The 27,639-nt window shown below is 40.0% G+C and overlaps 1 protein-coding gene across 1 annotated transcript in view; it reads right to left on the bottom strand.

Annotated features, from left to right (window-relative positions):
* The window catches only part of ATXN10 (ataxin 10), a 191,522-nt gene that overhangs the window by 45,891 nt on the left and 117,992 nt on the right, over positions 1–27,639 (bottom strand). The gene's annotated exons all lie outside the window — the stretch shown is intronic.

Genomic DNA, 27,639 nt, shown 5'->3' with positions numbered 1-27,639 from the left:
CTCTGTCTGTATTTTCACATGACATTCTCATTCTGTGTGTAATCTGTGCCCAAATTTCCCCTTTTTATAAGGACACCACTCATACTGGATTAGGGGCCCATCCTCCTCCAGTATGATCTCATCTTAAGTAATTACACTGGCAATAACACTGTTTCCAAATAAGGTCATGTTAAAAGTACTGGGGTTTAGAAATTCAACATATGAATTTTGCGGGGTACAATTCAACCCATAACAGCTATTCTGGGTCTTTTGCATTTCCAAATTTTAAAACCAGCTCATCAGTTTTTATAAAAAATGTTTCCTGGGACGAGCCTGGTGGTGGGTGCCTGTAATCCCAGCTACTCAGGAGGCTGAGGCAGGATAATCTCTTGAACCCCGGAGGCAGAGGTTGCAGTGAGCCGAGGTCGCACCAGCCTGAGCAACAAGAATGAAACTCCATCTCAAAAACAAAACAAAACAAAACAAAACAAAACAACAAAAATGTCTCCTGGCATTTTGACTGGTATAGCATTCACCCTATAGGTCAACTTGGGGAGATCTTATACTTAACAATATCGAGCTATCTGTCAAATTTTAACTTCTCTCAGCAATGTTTTATGGTTTTCAGAGCATAGGTCTTGCACATACTTCGTTAAAATTTATTCCTAAATATTTCATGTTTTATGATGCTATTGCATGTGGCATTTAAATTTTTTCTTATTATTCTTTGCTAGCTTTATATAATTTTCATTTACATATCTTGTAACCATTCGAAATTCACTTCTCATAACTATCAATTCCTTAACATACATGATCATCTCATTTATGAATAAAGCCAGTTTTACTTCTTTTCAATCTTTATGCATCTGATTTTTCTTTGCTTAGTGGGTAGCTTTGGACCTTCAGCACACTGTTAACTGGAGTGGTGAGAGCAGAAATTCTTGCCTTGTTCCTGATGTCAGAGAGTGAGCAGTCTTTTATCATAAAGTATGAAATTAGCTGTTGAATTTTTTCATAGATGCCTTTTTCAGGATGAGAAAGTTCCTTTATACTGTTAGTTTGTGGCAAATTTTAATGTGAATAAGTGTAAATTTTGTGCCAAATGCTTTTCCTCTATTGAGATAATCATATTGTTTCCTCCCCCTTATTCTGTGAATACAGGAGAATGAAAGTGTCTGCTCTTCTAACATTAAACAAACAGTGCGCGGCTGAGATAAACCACCATAGTTCATGATACATTATCACTTTCTGTGTTACAAGATCCACTCTGCTGATATTTTGAAACGTGTTCTTATGTTTCTGATCATGAGAGACACTGCTCTGTAGTTACTTTGTTTTTTCCCTTTTAAGGTTTTTGTCCAGATTTGGGAACAGAATAGTGGTGGCTTCATAAAGTAAGTTGAGAAATGTTCCCTCCTCTGTTTTCTGAAAGAGAAATATTGGATATATGCTTTCCTTCTTAAATGCTTGACAGAATTCACTGCTGAAACTATGTGTGCCTGGAGATTTTGTTGTAGAAACATTTTAAACTACAAATTTAATTTTTAAAAATATTTATCCTTGATTCAGTTCTTGTTTCTTGCAAGAAAACTGTTCGTATCATCTATTTTGTCAAAAATTTTTGACATCAACTTGTTTATGCTGTTCTCTTATTATCTTTTTAATGTCTGTAATATCTATAATGATGTCTCCTCTTTCACTGCTGATAGAGGTAATTTATATTTTCTCTCATTTTCTTGACAGGTAGAAAGATTTATCTGGAAAGACTGATCAGTCTTTTTAAATATGGATCCAGCTTCTGATTACATGGATTTTCTCTACTCTGTGTCTATTATATTTTCTACTTCAGTGATTTCCATTCTTATCTTTGTTAATTCTTTTCTTCTACTTACATTGATTTAATCTACTCGGTTTAATTAGCTTCTTAAGTTGGAAACTGAGATGACTGATCTTAAATCTGTCTTGTTTTCTCATGTATTTTAAATTTCGTAAACACTACTTTATCCCCATCTCACAATTTAGATATGCCATTTTTCATTTTTATTCAGTTCAAAATATTTTCTAATTTCAATATGATTGTGTCTATGATATGTAGGTTATTTAGAAGTGTACTGTTTAATTTTCAAATATCTTGGGATTTTAGAGATATTTTATAGTTTTAATTTATAATTCTGCTGTAGAGAGAGAATATAGTCTGTTTTCAGTTCTTCTACATTTATTGAGTTCTGTTATGGTCCCAGCATATGTCTGTCTTGGTGAATGTTCTATGTGTACTGGAAAGAATGTATATTCTGTTATTGGTGCAGTATTCACCAAATTTCACTTGATCAAGGTGGCTGATGGTATTCCAGTTTTCCATATTCCTCCTGCTTTTCTTTCAGCTTGTTCTGTAATTTGTAAAGATAAGAACACTGAAATCTCCAATTATGACTGCAGATCAATTTTCTCTTTCAGGTGTCAGTTTTAGTTTCAGTTATTTGAAATTCTGCTATTAGCAATATATGTTTAGGCTATTACATCTTCTTGATGAACTGACCCTTTAATCATTATGAAATATCACTTTTTTACATCTAGGGATATTCTTCGTCCTTAGGTCAATTTTGTCTAATATTCATATAGCCACTTCAGCTTTCTTATACGTGTTTACAGAGTATATCATTCGTTCCCTCTTAAGGTATCTTCATCTTTACATTCAAAGTATATTTCTTAACACAGCATATAATTGAGTTTTGCCTTTTAAAATCCAGTCTAGGCCAGGCACAGTGGCTCACGCCTATAACCCCAACACTTTGGGAGGCCGAGGGTGGGAGGATCGTTTGAGGTCAGGAGTTCAATACCAGTCTGACCAACATGGTGAAACCCTGTCTATTGGGGGAACCAGTACCCAATATTTCAACATAGGTTCTTTTCTATTTTCCGTAAGTGTCAGCTGATCTGAGAAATAAAGAGAAAGAGTACAAAAGAGAGAAATCTTGCAGCTGGGTCTCTGGGTGTGACATCACATGTTGGCAGGTTCCGTGATGCCCCTTGAGCTGCAAAACCAGCAAGTTTTTATTAGGGGTTTCAAAAGGGGAAGGGTATACAAATAGGGTGTGAGTCACAGAGATCACATGCTTCAAAGGCAATAAAATATCACAAGGGCAGACAGGCAGAGTGAGATGATAAGGCCAGGGTGAAACTAGAATTACTGATGAAGGTCCATGTCCTGCTAGGCATACATTGTCACTGATAAACATCTTAACAGGAAACAGGGTTCGAGAGCAGACAACCAGTCTGACTAGAATTCGCCAGGCTGGAATTTCCTAATCTTACCAAGCCTGAGGGCGCTGCAGGAGACTAGGGCGTATTTCATCCCTTATCTATAACTGCATAAGACAGACACTCCCAGAGCGGCCATTTTAGAGACCTCCCCCTGGAAATGCATTCATTTCCCAGGGTTGTTCCTTGCTGAGAAAAGAATTCAGTGATATTTCTCCTATTCGCTTTCCGAAATATGACTGTTCTGCCTGGCCCTGCAGGCAGTCAGGCCTTATGGTTATCTCCCTTGTTCCCTGAAAATCACTGTTATCCTGTTCTTTTTCAAGGTGCCCAGATTTCATATTGTTCAAACACACATGCTTTACAAACAATTTGTGCAGACAACGTGATCATCACAGGGTCCTGAGGTGACGTACATCCTCAGCTTAGGAAGATGACGGGACTAAGAGATAAAAGTAAAGACAGGCATAGGAAATTATAAGAGTATTGATTGGGGAAGTGATAAATGTCCATGAAATTTTCACAATTTATGTTCAGAGACTTCAGTAAAGACAGGCGTAAGAAGTTACAAAAGTATTAATTTGGGGAACTAATAAATGTCCATGAAATCTTCATAATTCTTCTGCTGTGGCTTCAGCCGGTCCCTCCGTTCGGGGTCTCTGACTTCCCACAACACCATCTCTACTAAAAATATAAAAATTAGCTGGGTGTGGTGGTGAACCTGTAATCTCAGCTACCTGGGAGACTGAGGCAGGAGAATCACTTGAACCTGGTAGGCAGAGGTTGCAGTGAGCTGAGATCATGCCACTACACTCCAGCCTGAGCAACACAGAGAGACTTTGTCAAAAAGACAAGACCAGACCAGACAAGACAAGACAAGACAAGACTTCATTCTAACAGTCTTTTAATTGGATGTTTAAGCCATTTACATTTAATATATTTATCAACATGATTGAGGTTATCATTCTGCCATCTGTTTTCTATTTGTCTTGACTATTCTTTGTTCCTATTTTCCAGACTCTTTTGAGACTGAGCATTTTTAAATATTCCACTTCTTTCTCCAACACTGGCTTATTAACTGTCTCTCTCTTTTTCTAAAAGTGGTTGCACTGGGGTTTAGAGTATACATCTTTACCTTGTTGCAGTCTATCTACAAATAATACCATACTACCCCACATACAATGTAAGAATGTTATAACTGTATACTCCGTTTAATCTTTGAGCAATTACTCTCATATATTTTTCTTCTATATACACATTAAAAATCCCCTAATATATTGCCATTATGATTAAAGAGCCAATTACATTTCAAAGAAAATTAAAAGTGAGAATAGAAAGACTTTCTTTGTACCCATATATTTAACTTTTCCAGTGATTCTGATCCTTTGTATCGATTTGTATAGGTCAGGTTTCCATGTGCTGTCATTTACTTTCACCTTGTTGAACTTCCTTTAACATTTCTTATAGGACATTTTGCCTTCTTTTTTTGGACCTTCATTTTTGAAGGATATTTTTGCTGGATACATAATTCTAGATTAACAGTTTTCCTTTAGTATTTTAAAGATGTCATTCCATTGATTCCTGTCTTGCATCATTTCTGAAGGAAAGCCTGTTATCATTTTTTATCTTTGTTCTTATAAACTGAAAGGCAAGAAAGTCAGTGAATTACAGTAACAACACTACAGAGAAGATTAGCCAAAACCAAAAGCTGGTTATTTGTAAACATTAATAGAATGGAAAAGTTCCAGAAGGACTGAGGAAGGAAAAAAAAGAATTAAAAGGGAGAAACAGGTTTTAGACAATCTAGGTAAAATATTAAAATATGAACAATTTTTTAGAAAAAATGTGAAAACCTAGATGAAGTAGACATTCCTGAGAAAAGTATAAAATGTTAAAATTGACAGAAAAAATCAAAGGCTTGAATAGAACTGTCCTTTTTAAAGTGCCCAGCCAGGCTACTGACCGTGTCCTGGAGAGGCAGGAGGTGGGGCTCGGACACCTGACCAAATTGAGGACTAACTAAAACAGGTAGGTCAGAGGTGGAAGCCATTTTCCCTAAGACATATCCACCAATATGTCATGTCAATTTACCACTGCCATGGCAACACCCAGAAGTTACCGCCCCTTTCCATAGCAACAACCTGACGACCTGAAAGGTGCCACCCTTTTCCTAGAAATTTCTGCATTAACTACCCCTTAATTCACATATAGTTAAAACTGGGTATAAATATGAGTGCAGACCTGCCTCTGAGCTGCGATTCTGGGCACACTGCCTATAGGGCAGCCCTGCTCTGCAAGGAGTGGCACCTCTGCTGCTGCTATACACTGCTGCTTCAATCAAAGCTGCTGTTTACCACCACCAGCTCACCCTTGAATTATTTCCTGGGCAAAGCCAAGAACCTTCCCAGGCTAAGTTCAAATTTGGGGGCTTGCCTGTCCTGCATCATTGGGGAAAGGCAGCAGTTGGGATGGCAAGAGCTCCTCAGTAGCAGGCAAGAGGGCCTCAGCATGGAGCTGTGTGATTGGTGATTTCTCTTGAGGTGCTGTGGCACCTGCATCCTTGGCAAAGGCTGGTAGAATAGACTGTGACTTCTGAAGCAACAGCTGCCTAAAATGAAGGTGCAGGCTCCAGAATTCTAGTCATGTGTCACAGAAAGATTGAAGAGCCTGACAGAATTATTTGTTAAAGAGAACTGTGAATTCAGAACAGCAGAAGGAGCAGTGAGGGATTTATTAAATGGAATAAGACCTCAAGATGTGGACTCTGCTACCATTGTTACCTCTATTCAAATGCAGGAGATGTTTCCGTCTGCTGGTATTTGGATGATGGACAGAAGAAAAGCACAGAACAATTACTGCCAGGCTTTGTGAAGACAACTTTGAAATTACTACACTCTGGATTGATGTTGTCACTGATGGAAGACAAGCTGAGGACAAATTCACGACTGACTAGGAGATGCTGAACACAAAGCTCTCTAGCAATCAATTCTATGTCTTTAGGTTTTGATGGTACTTTATCTAATTAAACGGTTATGGAGATTTTTTAAAATAAGAAAAGTTTGTTGGACATCAACAGAGTACATTAAAATTGTTTTTGAATTTTAAGATAAGTCAGGTTTTGTGGAGAACTGTAGACAAACCTGGTGACCATGGTCCTGAGAAGCAACTGCAGAGCCTGCAAAAGGCCCGGCTGGGCTATTAGGAGAAAGCATTTAGGTGGAACTAAAAAAGCTCTTATCAGTAAACATGTAAATCATTTGATTCACCTTACCTATGATCTTCATGCGGCTCCTTATGCAGGTGTAACTGCCAATGCAAGTTTAGAAGAATTTAACAAAGTCAGTAAAAATGTTGAAGGTTTTTCACCAAAGCCAATGACTCTTTTGGCCTCATTATTCAAAGTACAGAATGATGTTATAAAATTGGATTGGAGGTTGACGATTTCAAAAGAAGAGGAAAACCTTGGCTTATTTACAGTTAAAAACAAAAAAGACTGAATTAAAGCAATAGATGGTTCAGAGCCACTGAAACCCTACCAAGACTTTCTTAGGGACTTTAGGGAACTTGCCGTGACTTCTTACATATGTGAACTACTGAAGAGCTAAGGAGAGCATCATCCCCTAAAGGAAAAGCAGCTGTGGTCCCTTCCTCCAGTTCCTATTCAGTGGGCACGACACCAGAAAAGTGGGCATTTCTTGGGGGAAAAGAAACCAGGGCTCTATTACAACAACTACAAGAACAGTGGAGAAAAAGTGGTTGCCCAGGGGAAAAAGATAAACTTCTAAGTTAACTAAAGCTAGAGCGCTCACTACTAAAAAGTGGAAACTTTTTGGTAAGACCAGTTTATTTATTGCCCTCCCTCTTAGTGAGATGAAACTACAGCAGAATAAAAGCCAGCTTAGAGGACCTCTTTAGAAAAATAACAGTCTTATTTCGTGAAATATAATTATATTTTAGGCACTTTAAGTCTACCTCCTCTTAATCTGATTTACATCACTGAATCTTCTAATTCTTTCAGAATAATTTATATGAGAAGGGTAGAGTTGATTTCTCCTATTTTAATCTATTTAGACTTTTAAAAATTTTTGTTTTTGCATAGGATTGTGCTAAGATTGATCTTAAGAAAAGGTAATTGCCTTGAAGAAAAAATGTTTATTAACATTTTGAATGTTTATAAGTGTCAGTTCTTATCTGAATTCCAAAATAACTGTGCCTTAAAAGAAAATAAGAAAAAATATTAAAACAAAAACTTTTTTTTTTTGAGACGGAGTCTTGCGAACAAAAACTTTTAAAGATACTAAAATGACCAAGACTCACTAACAAACACAAAGACGCAAATAGCTCTCAAGTGAGTTCCACCCAATTTGCAAGAAACAGAACGTCTATTTTATATACAAGTTGTTCCAAAACAACAGAAAAATAAAGAAAGATTTCCAACCTATTTTACAAGGCTAGTATGACTTTGTTCCAAAACCAGGAAAGGTAGACCACTGTAAAGAAATTAAAGGCCTTTTTAACTTATGAAAATAGATCCCCTTCCCCTAAAATATTCTAGAAATAATATTAGCATAACTAAATTAAACATGCTACAATAATACTTCATGTTCAGGCAGACTTTTCTCAAAAATGCAAGAATAGATTCAAGCGGATCAGAAAATCTACAATGAACCTCATTAATGTACGCATAATAATATCAACCATCACAGAAAAAGGACCCAATCATGCTTAACCCCTATTTATGATTTTTTTGATTATCAGAAAACTACAGAACTTTTTTAATTTCAAAAAGGCTATGTGTCAGAAACCTATAGTAAATGTCATAGGTAAAGCAAAGTTTACATAGATGCTAAGACCAGAAGAAAACACACGGATACTGTCTCCTAGCACTGATATAGAAAAATAAATTCAATAAAATACTATAATTTTAAAAGGTCTTTGTTTAGAACGTTCTATCTCTAGAAATCAAGGATGCTCAGAAAATCAAAGAGGAACTAGAGTTATGTAAAAAGTATTTCAGTCTTACTATTAGAACAGAAACAATGAAAGAATAAAAACAAACTAAAGCAATAAGGCTGATTTAGCTGGAAAACAGTAATTGTTTTTGGAGTAAGAGCACTTTGGGAGGCTAAAGAGGGAGGCTGGCTTGAGGCCAGGAGTTTGAGACTAGCCTGGGCAACATAGAGAGACCCCATCTCAACAAAGAATTTTTTTAAAAAATTAGCTGGGTGTGATAGTGCATGACTGTAGTCCCAGCTACTGGGGAGGCTGAGGCATGAAGATGGGTTGAGCCCAGGAGTTCGAGAGTACAGTAAGCTATGTCTGTGCCACTGCACTGCAGATTGGGCTACAGAGAGAGGGAGAAAAATAAACAATAAAAATACATGAAATGGGAAATAAGATATCGAAGGTCAGGATGAAAAGATATAAAGAAGAATGAAAACGCACTGTGTTCTAACACACTTAAAGTGAATTTCAGAAAATTTCAGTGGCTATTCAAACAGAAACTGTGACTGGGTCCTACAAAACCCACGAGAAAGAAAGGCATGGTCTTGACTCACTGGAATTACTGACAGCAAGATCCAGGAAATTACTGAGGAGATTGCTCCCAAATGTCTAGCCCCGCAACTGTCAGCGACTAACTGAAATCTAGTGAAGCAGAAATGAAGACTTTCTCCATCTTTCCCTCAGATATCACAGACTTTCTGCTATGGTCTGCTAGTTGGCAACGAGTAAGAAGTGCTGGTTTCTGGGGACACACTTTTGCTTGGGGTAACTATTAGAAGACCAGGAATTGGCTTTTCTAACTTTGGTGTATGTGTGGGGTGGGGGGGCGGTGTTTTGACAATCCTGTGTCCTGTTAACTTTTTTAATTTTAAGAAGTGAAGCATCTCAGAGGTTTGGTATTGGGTGTTCCTGAAAGAAACACACACATTCCAGCAAGAGACAGTCCAGGCTGCAGCTGTTAAAAAAAAAATCCTGACCCTACACAGGCATTAAGAGCCCCTCTAACTGGGATTGTGCAGAATAAGAAATCAGGGAGAATGTATTTTGAATTTCAATTTATTTGAACACACATGGGCAAGAGAATTGGACTTTAATGCCTTTGGACTTTAATTTAAAATGCAATGTAATCTTTGGATTTTAATATCTCTCTGGGAATCTGATAATGAGATAGAATTAATATTCAAATATGGAGTGTCTCTTATGGGCATTTTATTATTACAATGAATGTAGGCCTTTCATTGGAGTATCTTAATATGGAATGAAGTTTCCACCTTGAGGTCAAAGTGATTTTGCAGTTAATTAGATTCATGTGTTGTTCTGACCCACTTAAGAGTCTTCTGGGGGTGAAATCTCCACTCCTTAACAGTGCTCCAAGAGGAAAAAAAGGAGTGTAGTTGGCAAAGCAGCCTCATGAAGGTGGGAGCAGGACGGTCCTGACAAACTGAGCTTCTCTCCAAAGGAAGGACACACTCCTACGTCCCTAATGGCCAAAGCTAATCCCAACTCATCAGTGCACCACCACCACCATCACCACAAAGTGGCTGGATGGGTTAGAAGGCTCACCCTGTCTTCTTCATGTCGTGGAGAGAGCTGTATTAAATACTAACCCTTAACTTTTCCAGGCCCTTCACTGGCCCCTTCCCAGGGCGGTGACAATCGAATCCCTCTTTGAGTCGGGCTGTATAGCGTTTATAGAGCAGAGCAGCTATTTATTTGCTTGTCTCACTCTGTCATTAGACTCTGGGGCTTTCAATGACAAGAACCATGTTTCCACTCATCCTTGCATCCCTTGCCTGGTCCTGGGATACTTAACAATGATTTGGTGAAAAAAATATATGCGTGTGAGAGGCAAAAGCTCACCTTCCACCCTTGCAGGGTCCAAATATAACCAACAGATATGTACTGAATGAAACTTAGCCAGGGGGGAGGCAGGTGAGTAAATTAATACCTAAAAATACATTTACAGATTATGGTAATTCCTATAAAAGAAATAATTAAGATGGTCTACTAGAGATTGAGAGAGCGGCCACAGACTGTTTCAGAGGGGTGGTCAGGTTAGAGGGGTGGTCAGGTTAGAGGGGTGGTCAGGTTAGAGGGGTGGTCAGGTGAGCCCTTCAGGTCATGATGAGGTACTGATACAGTCTGAAGAACCACTGACAGAGCAGTGACTCTCCATCCTTACTGTGAATCTACATCTCCCGGGGAGTTGTAAAAACTACCCATCTCTTGGCCTCACCTCATGCCAACCTAATCTGTATCTTAGGGGTGATGGTCCTGGCACAGATATATAGTTTAAAATCTCCTGGCTGGGCATGGTGGCTCATGCCTGTAATCCTAGTGCTTTCGGAGGGTGAGGTGGGAGGATCACTTGAGGTCACAAATTCGAGACCAGTCTGAACAACATGGCGAGACCTCATCTCTACAAAAAATTAAAAATTAGCTGCGTGTGGCAAGTGAGCCTGTAGTCCCAGCTACCTGGGAGGCTGAGGCGGGAGGATCGCTCAAGGGTTCAAAGTTCCAGGGAGCTTTGACTGTGCCACTGCACTGCAGCCTGGGCAGCAGAGGGAGACCATGTCTCTAACGAACGAATGAACTAAAAGCTCCCTAGGTGACTCAGATTCACAGAAGGGTCAAATATAAAGTCTTGGAAATCGGGAAAAAAAACTCAGATTTGCATGAAAAGGAGCAAGAGTGGCACCAAGAAGGCCAGTGAGGAAGCGGTTGCGGACGCTGAATGAAAGGTGATGCAGGCCTGAAGGCTGCGACAGCAGTGGGGACAGAAAGATGCAGGTGGATATGAGATATACGGTAAAGGTAGATCAGACACTAACTGCTCTCTAGGACAGTGGTGGTAAGAGAAAGAAACAACTGGAAGATTCTAAGAGTCTGGTTGAACTGGATGTGTGGTGGGATCATTTGCTGAGAGGGCAAAGAAAAGATCTGGGGATGCGGGACTCAAGGGCACAGTTTGGGCATATTTCGCGGGAGGCACTTAGAGACGAGACACCTAAGTAAACGTTAGCAGTTATATATTTTCCATCTCTCATACATTGAGAATGTGAGCAGGTATGTCCCCTAGTGTGGAGCCCCAGGGACATGTCTGGGCTCAACAGGCATTCTGCTGTCATCTGCACACAAATGGTCCTTAAATCTTGGGCACTGGAAATCTCCTAAAGGGGGTAGATGGAGACAGCAAAGGGCTCAGGACATAAAGGTCTCAGGAGAGAAATCTTGGTGCTCCTTGGATAACCTTGGCATCAGCACCAAGTATTACTCAACCAAAAGATTTGAGTAATCCACACTAAATATTGTAGGCAAATGTAAACACTCATTCCTGATAGATTAATTTGTAAATGATATGAATATTTTTGTTCTTGGAAAAAGATCATGAGTAACTGAAATTGCACAAGATTTTCTTTAAAAGTTACAGTGATCATCAGATTATTTGCCCACTGATTGTTTTTCAGGGTAGCTTCTTTCAGAAATGTATTTCCAAACTGTGGGCTGTGAAATATGCAAATTTCCTACTGTGTTCTGTTAAAATTATACAGGAATAACAGACACACATACACATATACCTCACTAAAGTGAATTAAATTATTTTAATTCCAACTGACTATTCTGTCCAAAGCCGGGATATGGGAAGAGCCACAAAAGTATTGATGAGAAAGTTCAACTCAAGACAAATGGACAGCATTCCTTCCCATACAGTAAGTCTACTGAGTACCCAAGGCCAAAAGAAGCAAATGCCAGGCTTAGGAACTGGAGGCTAGAAAGTAGGAAGGAAACTGCCAGGACACTCAGCATTTCCTGGGTCCTCCTGTCTCCCTAATGCCCTGAGGGAAAAGGGGCCAGGAGGCAGATCAAGACACAGGAGTAGACAGAAAAAGGTACGACCTCCAGTTTTGGAGTCAATGAGAATTAGAGTCCGTTTCAGCTAGAGGATCATTACCCTCAAATCTCACTGCAGCCCAGCTGAATGCTCTAGGGTCTGACCCTTCTTTCAGGAGCCCAGCCCCAACCCTGAGATGAGGACAGATCCTATCCATGAAAATTCTCTGTATTTTTCAATGCACATATATTAAATACTTAATTTGTTTAAAAACGAAGATCATCTTTATATATATAGTATTTTAGATCTTTCCATATAATAAAAATTCTTTGAAAATGTGTTTTTTTATAGTATATTCTATTCAGTCACTACAACCTCCATAATTTGCTGAACATTTCAGGACATTCGCATCATGACTAAATTTTCACCAACAATGTAATGAGCATCCATATATACAATTTTTTTTTAACCTCATCACTGATTATTTCCTTTGGAGAAATTTCCAAAAGAATTACTGGACAAAAAGAAAACCAAACCATCTTTGACTGTCTTTGAGACATCCTGTTAAAATGCCTCCCCAGAGGGTTCTCCCGATTCATACCACCCCTAGAACTGTCCATGCTTCCCTTTTTCTGACTGATGCTGCAGATTTTTTAAACTGCTTTTTTGATAGGTAAAAAAATGTTCTTTGGGGCTTTCCTTTGCCTTAAAGGAAGGGTGAGCATTCCTCCAGCTGCCTACATTTTATAAATTAAGATTTTATGAGATAAAGGCATTTAGTAGTACAAGTTTTGCTGACCAGCTGAGATGTGCCCACGGCATTGCACTTGGAGTGCGTACGGGACCTAAGTAAGGAAGAACCAATAATCCTTCCGACCAGGAAGCAACGCCCTGGCAGGATGGGTGATAAAGTGTGGGCTGTGCTGGCGCCCAGCTTCTCACACAAGGATTGCACCACTGCATGGGGCCTCAGTGGCCACACGGGAACACAGTGAGGCCGAGAATGTCAGAGACTGCACCCCATAAACTAACCCTGCTCCCCATGACACCTCCAAAAAGAAAGGAATCCAGAAAGAATGATACTGCAGTTTCACGGCAAAACTCAATAGGGTAAAGTAGTAAGTAGCATTCTCCAAGCTTTTGTGACAAAATAAAGATGCTTTTCAACAATAGTAATGGCAGAAGGCTCTTAAAGTACCCAGAAGTACAAAAAACAATGTGATTAATACAAATATTCTCTGAGTTCAACTACCAAATTCCAGAAAAATTAGCAACTATCTTTTCTTTAGCAAACATTCACATCTGAATTTAGTGCAATTTCCTCATGAATTATTCAACTAGCAGATAAAATCTTTGTTTAAATAATGAATGAAATTAGCTGATTTTTAAGAAGCTAGTTATATTTCTGATTACAAGATGAAAAAAATATTTGGTGAATGAATGTTGTATCACTGCATAGCTACAAAATTTGTCTGCTTTGTGCAAAACAACCAGAAACCTTAGTGCTAGATGTCAGAAAGGTATTTTCAACTGATTTGGAATGCAAAATATCTTCCCATGTTTGGTCCAGGAGGACGTGGCTCAGAGGCTGCCAAGTATGCCCCTCCTACAGGACGGTGCAGACCCTTTGCACAGGACTGTCTCTGACTCTCAGCCTCGCGGCTTCCTCAGACTTCCACAGAACAAGGGGTAATGGTAAGAAAGCAGGGACAGGACCCAGGAGCACTGAGTTAAGCCTGGCACTGCCACCTGCTCAGCCATGTGAACTTAGGTGAGTCATTTTGGCCTCATGAAAAACAGACCAAAAAGCTCTACTGCAAACACAGGATGTCATTTTAGTAAATGGTAAGAAAACAGAAAGTCTTACACAATACCTGGGTTCTAGAAAGTGCTCAATAAAATGGGAGAATTTAATATCATCTTTTATTTGTCCTTCTACTTAGGACATTTTTGTTGCATTCTTTCTAAAGAACTTTAAACTAGCTGAATCGTAAGAAAAAAAAGTATAAGCAGTGTTAGTTTTCCATTACTGTCATTTCTTTAAGACAGTTTAATTAGGCAAAATGTCAAAAGCTGGCCAGTGAAGTATTTAAAGAGCTAGATGAAAGATCCCCATTTTTAAGCAGAAGCAGGAGAAAATATGAATCAAGAAGTGAATTTATCTCTAATGTACTTGAGTGCACATTACTTAAAACTCCACTCTATTTAGTAGCCTCCCTAAAGTACCACAAGACATGACTTGAGAAAGCAACAATACCAGAAAGGGATGGGTAAACCATGGCAGCAGCAGAGAAAACAAAGCAGTTCTGAAAAGTTGTTTTGGCACATCTGTGCTAACATGCACAGCTACATTCAGAACAAAAATAACCCATACAGCAAGTTTTTAAAAATATGCATTCTGCCTCTGCTACTTGGGGTGCAATCCCCACCCATAATGCATCATCTACAATGTCATACTTCAGTGCCTGAACAAACAGAATTCTGTCATGAACACATTCAGTCTTTAATTTTTAACCCACGGACAGAATCTCAGTTGCTTGTTGTATTATGATAAGCTCCGTGCCATCAATAAATAATGCCTTGGAAACTGTTGATCAGCTTGCCCATGGTGTTTAAAAAATAAAAAAATAAAAGGCTTGCTGGGAGCTCAAGTGTCTAGCCTGTGCTGGGAATCTGCCACACAGCAGCCCTCGGAATGACTATCTGGAATGTGTAAGAATAGCCAGGATGTCCATTTGGGCCCTGCTCTAAGCTGTGTGTCCCCTGGGCATAGGGAGGCAGTCGACAGTTGAGCCCACAGGAAGCCAACGTCCTGTCCCTTCTCCCCTGCCTGCCATCCATACCTCCTGACAGCCTAGCACAGACCTCCAAGGCGAGACATATGGAAGCCCCACTGTTACCTGAGGCAGACTGTGCAATGTGACACTCGGGGTGCAGATTACAATTAGGGGACTATGTCTTACGAATCAAGATCATGTGTCTTAGAAACTGTGTTAGCTCTGCTTGAAAATGGAAAAGAGGAGAGGGAAAGGAAACATACACCAAGTATCCTATTATATTACAAATCTCCTACATGCAAATATTTGGTATTCCTAATGGTTTGCAAGGTAGAAAATGATGTTCCTAGGTGACAGATAAAGAAAATGAGATCTATAAGGGTTAACTTGTTCATGGTCACAGAGCTTAATGAGTGGCAAAGCCCAGATCTGCTTAATTTAAAAATGTACATGTTTTTTAAAAAATTGTACCACACAAATTGCAGGTAACTATTTCTGGTTTTCAGAAAAGAGAGAATGGCTGAAAAAACATTAAATGTGCTGGAAAACCTCAAAGTGTGCAACTGAAAGTGCTGAGGATTAAGAAGGGGAGAGGGAGAGCCAATGACACAGACCTGGCCTGCTGTAGGACAGGGGCCGGCCTGCAAAGCAGTCAGGAACAAATGCGGGTAGTGGGCTGCCAGCCTCAGCAGACCCAGGAAGAGACCTCAAGTGCCAAACTCTCACCAGCCTTGACCTACAGGAAAGAAGTCTGACCATTTCCTCAGTGCCCTCGGGAATCGTGCCATCAGCACGATACAAACATGACAACAGCATTTTCAGGTACTTTTCCAAGACCTATTTCTCTGTGTGCTAACACCTGGCACCTCTTTTAATCTTCTATTTATTTATTTGATAAACATGTAAAAGAAAGCTACTTTGTGACAGACCTTGTATTGGGGATTAAAAGATGAATCAGACAGAGGCACTGCTCTTACCAATGTCAGGATGTGGGTGGGGATAAGGGAGAGGGAAGGTCCCACAGACAAGCAAAAAGCACCATTCACATCCAGCACTGGAGGGAAACACTAAGACCCGCGGGAATACAGAAGAGGACACCTGACCTGGCCAGGCAGGTCCAATCAGTGGTGGCCCTGAAGGCCAAGCTTACCAGTTTCAACTTTGTCCTGAAGGCAACAGAAAGAATTTTCAGAGACTGGTGTCTCCGAAAAGAACACAGAGTTGTACCCCATTCAAGGATTCATGTTTTGCCATTTTCGGTTACCCGTGGTCTGAAACTATTAAGTGGAAAATTCCTAAAATAAGCAATTCCTGTTTTTTAGGTTGTGCGCCATGCTGAAGAGCATGAGAAAATCTCTCATCATCCCTCCCAGGGCTTGAATCCTCCCTCGTCCGGCACATCCACACTATCTATGCTCCCCAGCCATTCTGCCATGGTATCACAGTGCTTGTGTTCATGGAACCCTTATTTTACTTAACAATTACCTCAGAGTACAAGAGTAGTGATACTGCCAATTTGAACATGCCAAAGAGAAGCCATAAAGTGCTTCCTTTAAGTGAAAAGGTCAAAGTTCTAGACTTAAGAAAAAAACTGTATGCTGAGGTTGCTAAGATCAATAGTATGAACAAATCTTCTATCTGTGAAACTGTAAGCAATCTATTGTTGTAATTGTTCTAGTTTATCATTAGTTGCTGTTGTTAATCTCTTACTGTGCCTAATTTATAAATTAAACTTTACCACAGGTACGTATGCATAGGACAAAACCTCACATACATAGGGTTTGGTACTACCCTCAGTTTCAACATCTACTGGGAGTCTTGGAATATATCCCCCATGGGTAAGAAGAGATGACTGTAAACATTTCTTTAACATTTAATTTATTACAGTAAAGTGCACAAATCTTACATGTATCACTTATACAAGTTTTATATATGTAGGCAGATGTGTAACTACCACTCATATGGTGACAGAACATTCCAGCACCAAAGACTCCCTTGTGTCCTCTCCCGGTTCATAACCCCTACTAGAAGTTAGTATTCTAACCTCTATCATCCTACATTACTTTGGCCACTTCTGGGATTTTGGATCAACGGAGTCATACAGTAGGCACTCTCTTGTGCCCAGCTGCTGCACATCCCAGAAGCTTCCTCTGTCACCACTGTGTAATATTCCCCTGTATGAATACCATAATGTATTTATCCACTCAATTAGTGATAGACACGTGGGTTGTTTCCAGTTTTTGGCTATTATAAATTAGGCTGCTATGAACGTTTGTGTACGTGGCTTTTGGTGGACACGAGCACTCATTTCTACAGGATATATACCAATGTAATTGCTGGTTTAGGAAAACAATGTATTTAGCAAAAACACTGTCACTTTTGTTGAAAATGCTGGTTGATGTATCCTGGACTAAGGCCAATAGGCTGGAATCATGAAGAATAAAAGACTGATAAGAGATCTTTTCTTGTTTTAACAGGAATGATGGGTTAATGGGATCATGGAAATTTCCAGAGTTGAGTCATCTGCTATTCAAAAGCTATACCAAAGAAACGCAATCCAGTCTTGACCCTCTTGAATTTCTAGGTTTACGATTTTTGCCAAATTGAGGAAATTATTATTCTGAATACTTTTTCGGCCTTTTATTAAAGTCCCACATATCCCTGAAGCTTGGTTAACTTTTTAGTACAGTCGATTTTCTTTTTGTTGTTCAGACAGGATAATTTTTACTCCATCCTCCAGTTCACTGATTTTTTCTTCTGGCATCTCCATTCTGCCACTGAACCCAATCACTGAGTTTTGGCTTTTTATTTCAGGTTGCTGTCTTTTTCGGTCCTAAAATTTCCACGTGGCTTCCCTTTGTACCTTCTATTTCTTTGCTGAGATTTTTTCATTTGTTTCCAGTGTGGTCATACTTGCTTACAGAAGCATTTCTATGATGGATGCTTTGAAATCCTCATCAGATTATTCCAACATCCATGTCATCATCTTGGTATTGGCATCTGTTGACTGCCTTTGCTCACTCAAGCTAAGATTTTCCTGGTCCTTGGTGTAACCCATGATTCTTAATTGCAATCTAAACATTTGGGTGTAGTGGTATGAGAAGACTGAATCTTAAGTTTAAGTCTCCTATTTTAGCAGAGCTCGTTCAACACTAGCACATGGAAGGCAGAGCAGCTCACTACTGCCAGGCTGTGGTGAAGATCTATGTCTCTCACTCAACCTCCTTTGACACCTGGGGAGAGGGGGGTGCCTCACTACTGCTGGGCAGAGCTGGCTGTTCGTGCTCCCTGATAGTGCAGCTGGGTGGGGTTTGGGGAATGCCTCATTACTGCCCAGTAGGGATAAAAACCTGGCTCCCAGTTCCATCTTTTCTGATACCACCTGGCAGGGGTGAGGGGTGCCTCATTATAAGCAGGGGAAGGTTTCTATTTAGGCTCCCCATTCGGCCTTTGTTGGTGGGCTGGGGCCATGTTCTTTTCCATGGTGTTTGGCTGAAATAGGGCACTTATTGTCTAAAAGTTTTCTGTCTTAAGTTGCCCCCTTCTTGGTCCTTTGGGGAGAAAGAGTGAGCTTTCCTCGGGGCCTTCTGGTCTGCACCCATTGGTGTTTCTGGGTTGACAGCTTCTCTAACATTAATCAGTCTGAGAAAACCCAGGGAACTTGCCACCTTGTCGTTTCTGAGTCCCAAGGCCCCTTGCCAGTATGCCGTCTTCTCCCCGCCGTCAGTGTTTCCATGATTGCTTCATATATGATGACAGGGTTCTGGATGTATTTAGCTGGAGAGATTCAGGAAAGTGCATCTGTACCACCTTAATCCAGAACCCCAAGTCTAATCCCCAACATATTGTTTTTAAGGTGCCAAAGGACTTCCATTTGCAAATGAAGACACAAGTCAATGATCCAGGTTTAGATTTCAGAAGATTAGGATATATTTGTGCAAACAAAAATAAAGGTAGTTGATATGTACTAAGCAATTGCCAGCACTGTTCACACTGTTCACGTTACATGTAGTATCTGACCTAATCTTCCCTATGAGCCTCCGAGGCAGGACTTCCTGTTATCCCATTCTACAGAAGGGGAAAGAGGCTGGCAGAGGGTCACATCCACTCCACGCAGGGCCAGGGTTGAACCTAGTCTGCCTGACTCCAGAGCCAGATCTCCTCCCATCACACTGCATAAATTCTGAAACGGGCAACAAGGGGGCTTTCACACCCTGCTCTCACAAGAGAAAACAGTCCGGTGGGCACAGTGGCTCATGCCTCTAATCATAGCAATTTGGGAGGTTGAAGCAGGTGGGTCATTTGAGGTCAGGAGTTCAAGACCAGCCTGGCCACCATGGTGAAACCCCATCTCTACTAAAAACACAAAAATTAGCTGGGCGTGGTGGCGCACGCCTGTAATTCCACCTACTCCAGAGGCTGAGGCAGGGTAATCGCTTGAACCTGGGAGGTGGAGGTTGCAGTGAACCAAGATCGTGCCACTATACTCCAGCCTGGGTGACAGAGCGAGATTCCGTCTCAAAAAAAAAAGATGATACAGTCTGCCTTTTTATCTGTATAAGCCTTTGTATTTGGAATTTCATGAATGTAGAATACTTAGATATGAAAACTCATAGATAATATTAAGTTTAAATGTTTAAGGGCAAGGACTCCTGATTGGTAAAATTATTGGAGTATACTTTTCCACTTTACTTCTTTATCAACCAGAGATTCTTTTTCAAAAACATATTATTAATTCCTAAATATTTTAAAAATGAAAACTCCAGAAGAATGGCATGTTTCCAAATAAAGTACAAATGATTCTTTTTCTTTGTACTCTCAAAAAGTATGTACGAATTCTATTTCATCTCTGCTAGATTAGTTTTCTTGTCTGTAACCATGCAAGGCAATACAGAATTGGTCATTTCACAGCATCTGTGCTTTCAGATCTCAACTTTTCTTACAGGGTTATGTGCCAAAGGAAGAGCGTTAGAGGAAAAAGGATACTACACAAACACCACATAAAAACGACAAGGATGCCTACTGAGGCCTGAAATCACTACTGGTGGTTGCGTACTGCAAGACGGCCACTCACCCCAACAGCAAGTCTAGTCTCGCTCCCAGCTGTGGAGGTTGCCCTCCTTAAAAGAACAACAACAACAAAAGCCCAATATAACCCTCTTCCTTCCAGTTCGTCTTCAGTCTTCTGAATTATATTCTGGAGTCTCAGAACGCCAGAACTGGAAAGTGCCTTCAGTGACTATGTGGTCCAACAAAAATCATACTTCTACTTACACAGAAGGCCCAGGAAAGAAAATTATCCTCATCAAGAAGTTGAAGAAACTGATAATTTCTCAAGATGAGTGGGGCCCTGTTACTCCAATATTATGCATTCTGTCCTTAGAAACATGAGAAATAAAGGTGTTGCTTCATTATGAAAGGGAAGAAGTGGTGGCTTCTTGCAGGAGAGAACAACGCAAGCTTTATTTTGGGTAATCTGGTCACAGAGAAAATTCATAAATCTCATACTCAGAGCTGAAAAGAGCCTGGAAAAACTCAGTCCAGTCTCCTTACTTTACAAACGAGGAATACAGCAAAATTATTTTCCCCAACTCATACAATCAGGAGCTTCTAGATCCTCTGATACTCCGCATTCACTCCGCTCACCAGACATGCCTGAGTGCCGAGATGGAGAGTGCTCACATCCTAGGACCTTTCTGTTCAAATATCAAATTAATTAATTATCAAAATTGAATGTATACAAAGAAACTAGTATTAATGTCATACATTAATCAAATGTTTACTTTTTCCAGTCTCATCTTTTCCATCTAAGCCATCCTGTGTACCAAGAACAATCTTGTCAACCTCAGACTGCTCTGAGCTGGGAAATCAGTGACACTCTTTTATTCACTTAATGGAGAATCCTAATTTCATACAAGCACCTCACTTTTTTAGGCTAATTGTACCAGATATATGCCCAATTACTTCTAGTCATTCATTATGTCAATAAAAACCTCAAGAATAGTAAACATGGAATTATAAGGGTTCCAACTCTGAACAGAGGTTCTACTTTGTTTTACACATTAACAACCCTATATCTGGCATCATAATAACAACGAACATCACGGAGCATGTATTCTACTTATGCTCTACAGGTATCATATATTAATTCATCTAATCCTCCCTACGAGGCATCTACCATCATCCTCATAAAGGGAAGTTTCACTGAGACGCAAGCTCCATGAGGGCCAATATTTGTCCACTGCTGTATTTCCTGAGCCTGGAACATAGTAAGTTCATAATACATATTCATTGAGTAAATGGATAAATGACATTAATAGGGGAAAAATTAAGGTACAAAGAGGTTACAGAACATGATCAATGTCATACAGCTATTGCATAACAGAGCTGGGATTCAAACTACTGAGTTTTTTATTGCATTAAGTCAGGGGCCAGCAAACTTTTTCTGTAAAGGGCTAGAAAATACATAGTTAAGACTCTGCAAACCATACAGTCTCCACTGCAACTATTCAACTGTGCTGCTGTAGTATGAGAATGGCCATAGGCAATATTAAACAAATGGACACAGCTATGTCCCAATAAAAATTTATTTATACATAGAGGCCCACAGCATAGTCTGCCAACCCCTACATTAAATCTTCATAAGAATCAAAGTCTTTCCACTACATCTCATGGTCTCTATGAAAGAGAGACTTGCAGACCAACCATGCAGTAAGAGTTTGCTTTTGCATTTTTAGGCTATAAAGCAGAATCTCAATTCTCATTTGCATCTTGGAAATCAGAACCATGACTCCAGCAGGCAGCTAGAGCTTAAGTGCACAGGCAGGTGTGGAGGGGTGCGTGCAAGTGCACAGACATAGTTAATCCAAAATCTGTTTTCACAAGAAAATCTGACCTTACATTAAGTACTGTGATCTGGAAACAATGCAAAGACTCCATCTGGAAGACAGGCAGGGCACAGGATTGGCCATTTCTGTTCTCATAAGGAAAACAGCCTAACCAAACTAAACACTAACCTGGTTAAACGTGAGGCTGAACATAGCTGAATGCATTAATCATCAGACAGGACAATAAAGGAAAATATGCAAGCTCTCTCCTAACTGTTTACCACTTGTATTTTTCTTGGAACAGAAATGCATTTTATATATTATATGAACCTGTAAAAAACACATACCTGGTAAAACATTTGAACACATACTCAGAGAATATTAAAACATGAAATATTCCATCATCATTAAAGAATTTTGGGTTCACAAAGGTTTAAACACCCACCCGACTCCAGCTATGGTAACAACGACATAACAGAAACTAAACAGCACTTTATGCTAACTGGATATAATCTTGATAATTACAGGCTATTCAGTATATAACAAAGTATGACAAACCTCTCCCTAAGGCTGATCCATCTCAGTAAGTAAGGTATCACTTAGAAGCAACATGGCAAAGTGTGAACAGGAAAACCCAAATGAATTATTTTTTGAAATATAACAGTAGCTTTCTGGTTTATTTAAAAGTAATGCTCATGAAAACATAAAATCATTCAAGTTCAACGTTGTCCATTATTCAAATGACATATTATTTGCCTCAAAAAGTTCAATACATTGAGAAATTATGTGCAAAAATGATGCATAGGAATAAAAAGCTGAAAACGGTGTAGATTCTTCCATGAAGAAACTTTAAAACACTCTTATCTGTCTCAGAATCACTGGCAAAAACATAATTTAATTAGAATACCAATGCTTAAAGAAACAGTGGCGGCAGCAGTTAGTATTTTGGGTGATATTCATATATCAAGCATCATGTTATATACTTTACGTATATTATCTTTTGTGTTTACAGCAATGCAGCAAGACATAATGCATGCATTATTTTTATTTTCTCCATTGAGAAAGTTAGGGCTCAATTACTCTTGCCCCAGATCACACAACTAGTGGGCAGCTGAGCCATGCAGGCTTCAGAACCTGGTTGCCTGGCCTTCAAGTCCAAATTTCTCTTCCATATCACAGTTTAATTACCTTAAGAGCAGGGTTCTAACTTTGACATTTAAAAAAAAAATGTAAATTGTATGAAAAACTTTGTATGGTGGTGGGTGTGTGAACTTTCCTGAGAGGGGAAAATTTTAAGGGGGAAAAAAATGAAGGGTAGTCAGACAAAATATCCATGTCACGCATCACACCCGCAGATATGATCATCTTCGTTTCAAACACCTTTTTCAGTGACGTGCTTATGAAAGTGCTTTATAGAATGGAAAGTGCTATCAAGAGATCAGTTCTTACTAACAAATCAACCAATGGGTGGTTTATGATTAAGGTAGCCATGGTCCACATTAAGTTTTAGACCGAAAGAAATGGAAACAATTACTGAAGCCTTTACACAACGGGTGTTTTTTTTTTATTCTGCAAAATATTACCTCTGGTTAACCATAGGCTTACAGAGAATATCTTGATTTTGAGGTCATGAAAACTAAAGTTCAGAAAGGTAACAGGACATGCTGAAGGGTGTTCATGCACAGCCCTGGGCTCTCTCAGTCGGGTCACCCTCTAGCACATGGGTCATGTGTGGGCCAAGGACGGAACCAATGGGCTGTGGAGTGGCCATGGATGTCAGTGCCCACGGCGGCTCGGCTTAATCTCCGGGAGCTCCAGGTTTCAAACAACAGCAAAGGGATATTAATGTGACCTCACAGGCTGGCTGTGAGGGGCTGAATGATATAACAGGTTAAAGGTTGTAGAAATATTTCTCACTGGTGCTACTGTGCTGAATAAATTGAAGATCCAGGTCATGACATAAGGCACTAATGAAGAAATAAAAACTTTAAGCATGGAAACTACTCAAATGTTGTTTTTCACTAAATCTCTCTCAATAACAATACTGCAAGTCACATTTTTATTATAAAAAGTCACACTAAGGAGAAAAACAGTGTTATTATGCAGGCTAACACTGCCGAAAGCCACATTTGGCAGTCACCTAATTCTAACCATATTTTCCAGTATTAACTGCATTTTAATAAAACTGAAACACTACCGAATAATTATTTCTGAACCTGCTTCAACAAGCAAATAAGAAAATGTTTGAACAGAATAAAGACAACTAAATATGGACTAAATATAAACTTTCAGCAAGCACCCACCCCTTCTACAAACCCTCACAATGTTTGTGTTGTCCAACTTTAGTCTCAATTTCTTACAAAATCTCCATCGAGCCACTTAAGAGAGGGAGCATCTAGCTAACAGGCCCTATGTTGAGGTCCAGATGTGAGCACAGGGACAGGGACACAGCCCCATGCCCAGGACCAGTGGCCTCCTGTTATGTCTAGCCCTCCCAGTCGTCCGTGCGCACATATCTGTCCCCTGCCCACTCTCATCCCCTCCTTCTGTAGGAGTGGTAAGGACTGATGGCCAGTGGTTCTCAAAGAAGGCCCCAGACCAAAATTCCCACCTCTAGAAATGGTGGAGTCTTAAAATCTGCAGAGTGGATAAGTGCTTCTGGTAATACAATACTAAAGTTTCATAAACTACCAGAAAAAGGGATGGGGGAAAAGCAAAACAAAACAAAACAAAAAACTTTAATGTTTCTCCACCCCCTGCCTTTTCTTATTTATTTGTTTGTTTTGAGACAGAGTCTCACTTTGTCACCCAGGCTGGAGTGCATTGGCATGATCTTGGCTCACTGAAACCTGCAACTTCCGCCTCCCGGATTTAAGTGATTCTCCTGCCTCAGCATCCCCAGTACCTGGGATTACAAACGTGCGCCACCACACCCAGCCAGTGTTTGTATTTCTAGTAGAGAGAGAGTGTCACCATGGTGGCCAGGCTGGTCTCAAACTCCTGGCCTCAAGTGATCCGCCTGCCTCAGCTTCCCAAAGTGCTGGGATTATAGGCGTGAGCCACCGCGTCCGGCCCCCCTGCCTTTATTTTGTGAAAAACGTTAAACATCCTTTATCCTTCTCAGGAACCTGACATAGAAGATTTCCTAGGGTTGGGATCCTTTGCTGTACAACACTGGTCAGGACTGGAGAGGCAGGGAGGTGTCAGGTGGACATCTGGAATTTCATAATAGTGATCTCTTACATCAAAGCAGTAGTTCCCCTCTGTCTCCAAGGCAGATTTTATTTCCACCGTAAGGAACAGGAGACCTGGAGCTCTCCCACAGGACTGCTTGCTCGCACGCTGTGTCTGCATTATCTGTCTCACTCCAAAATAGCAATGCAGGGGCTGGCAGGGACAGGCTGCCATTCCAGACAGGTACAGTTCCTGCTCTCACTCTATTGGACAGATGGCCATGGTCAACAGTCACAGAGTTATGGAGGCCAAAGACTCCCCAGGCAGAAATGCCAAGTAGGAAGTAGGTGCCACACCATGCCTACTAAGGCAGGGCCACTCCCCGACATTAGTAGGCTGTCATAGCGCTTCCCAGAATGCCAGTGCACACATGCACACACTGAAATGGTGCTGGCTGAAGCACATGGCACCAAATGGTTCTTTCTGTCTGCAAGACCTGAAGAGGGGCTCTTTTGATGGTTTCATGTTTCTTACAATTTGATTCTACTGGCCATTCTCTCTACCCAGAAAGGACTGCAATGAGAAATCTACATAGTATCCCACTAATGGGAAATCATTACATAGAAATAAACCTGTGGATAAACCCATCTTTCTCTTGTTCTTTCAATGGTTGAGTCTTTTTAAAAAACAAAACAAAACAAACATTAAGTCATTTCTTTTTTCTTTCTGTGGTTTTGTTTTCCTTGTGATTATTTTTTACTGTATCTTCAGGTTTAATAATTCTCCATTCAGGCCAGGCACGGTGGCTCACACCTGTAATCCCAGCATTTTGGGAGGCCAAGGCGGGTGGATCACCTGAGGTCAGAGTTCGAGCCCAGCCTAGCCAACATGGTGAAACCCCATCTCTACTAAAAATACAAAAATTAGCCAGGCATGGTGGTGCGCGCCTGTAATCCCAGTTACTTGGGAGGCTGAGGCAGGAGAATCACTTGAACCTGGGAGGCAGAGGTTGCAGTGAGCTGACACTGCAGCACTACACTCCAGCCTGGGTGACAGAGTGAGACCCTGTCTCAAAAAATAAATAAATAAATAAATAATTCTTCATTCAGTAAAAAGTAGGTTCTGTTCCCATTTAACCCCCACAGAGAAGGCGGCAGGCAGGGACATCACAGCATGATCAAGTAAGGCTTGTGACTCAATGAGACACAAAATGGCAATAAAAGACATACAAATATTGGAAAGGAAGAAATAAAACTTCATCCTTATTCACCGGATATGATTGTTTATGTAGAGATTCCCAGAGAATCTATTTTTCAAATCTCCTAGAATGAACAAGTTGAGCAAGGCCATAGGAGACAAGGTCAAAGCAAAAGTTAACCATATGTCCACATGCTAGATGAACAACCAGGAATTGGCTATTTTTAAAAAGTAACATGTACAGTAGCTCCCCCACCACATGTTATACACAGTCAGCCCTTGTATCCCTGGGTTCCATAGCCTGAGACTAATTCAACTGAGATCAAAAATATCTGGGGGGAAAATTTTTTTAAATACAGTACAGCAACTATGCACACAGCATTGATATGTATTAGGTATTATAAGAAGTCTACAGATGGTTTAAAGTATACGGGAGGATGTACATAGATAAATATGCAAATACTATACCATTTTGTATCAGGGACTTCAACATCCATTTTTGGTAGCCACAGGGGTCCTGGAACGAATACCCTATGGGTACCAAGCAACCACTGTGCTAAAAATAAATCTAACAAAGCATAGACAGGATCTACATGCTGAAAATGAGAAAACACTGATGAAAGGCATCAGAGAAGATCTAAATAAAAAGACATTCCTGGTTCATGGATTGGAAGACTCAACATAGTAAGAGAATGATTTCCCCCAAAGTGAGCTGTATATTTAACGCAATTCCAATCACAATCACAGCAGAGTTTTATACAGTTATGAAAAAGCTATTCTAAAATTTACATGTAAGGCTAAAGAAGATTAAATCACTAAAATAAAGTTGGAGGACTCATACTACCCAATTTTAAGATTTACTGTAAGTCGACAGTAATAAAGACAATGTTGTACTGGTGAAGAGACAGGCACAAAGATCAATGGAACAGAATAGCATATCCAGAAATAGACCCACACAAATTGGGCCATTTGATCTTTGACGAAGGTGCAAAAGCAATTCAATGAACAAAACGGATAGTCTTTTTAACAAATGGTGCTGGAATAATTCATCATCCACTTGCAAAACAATGAGTCTTGACCTAACCTTCACAGCTTACAGAGAGACCAACTCAAATGGATCCTAGATCTAAACAGAAACCATAAAACTACAAAATTTTAGGGAGAAAAATCTACGAGAAAATTCTTGTGATTTTGAATTAGGGATAGAGTTCTTAAAATGACATGAAAAGTATGATTCATAAAAGAAAAAAAGTGATAAAGTGAACTTCAAAAATTTTAACTCTTGCTCTGCCAAACACACTGCTAAGAGAATGAAAAGGTGGGCTACCGACTGAAAAAAATACTATGGATCACATCTCTGACAAAGAACCTGTAACCAGAATACACAAAGAATGCTCAAAATTCTGCAATAACAAAGCAATCCAGCTGGGCACAGTGGCAAGTACCTGTAGGCTCAGCTCCTCAGGAGGCCAAAGCAGGAGGATGGCTTGAGGCCAAGGAATTTGAGGTCAGCCTGGGCAACACAGCAAGACCCCTTCTCTTTTAAAAAAAATTAAAATTAAGACAGAAATAAAACAACTCAATTTCAAAA

The sequence above is a fragment of the Mandrillus leucophaeus genome, unplaced genomic scaffold, assembly GCF_000951045.1.
Source record: "Mandrillus leucophaeus isolate KB7577 unplaced genomic scaffold, Mleu.le_1.0 Scaffold26, whole genome shotgun sequence".
NCBI lineage: Eukaryota > Metazoa > Chordata > Mammalia > Primates > Cercopithecidae > Mandrillus > Mandrillus leucophaeus.
Note: the sequence above shows the minus strand (reverse complement) of the source record. Positions and strands in the feature narration are given on the sequence as shown.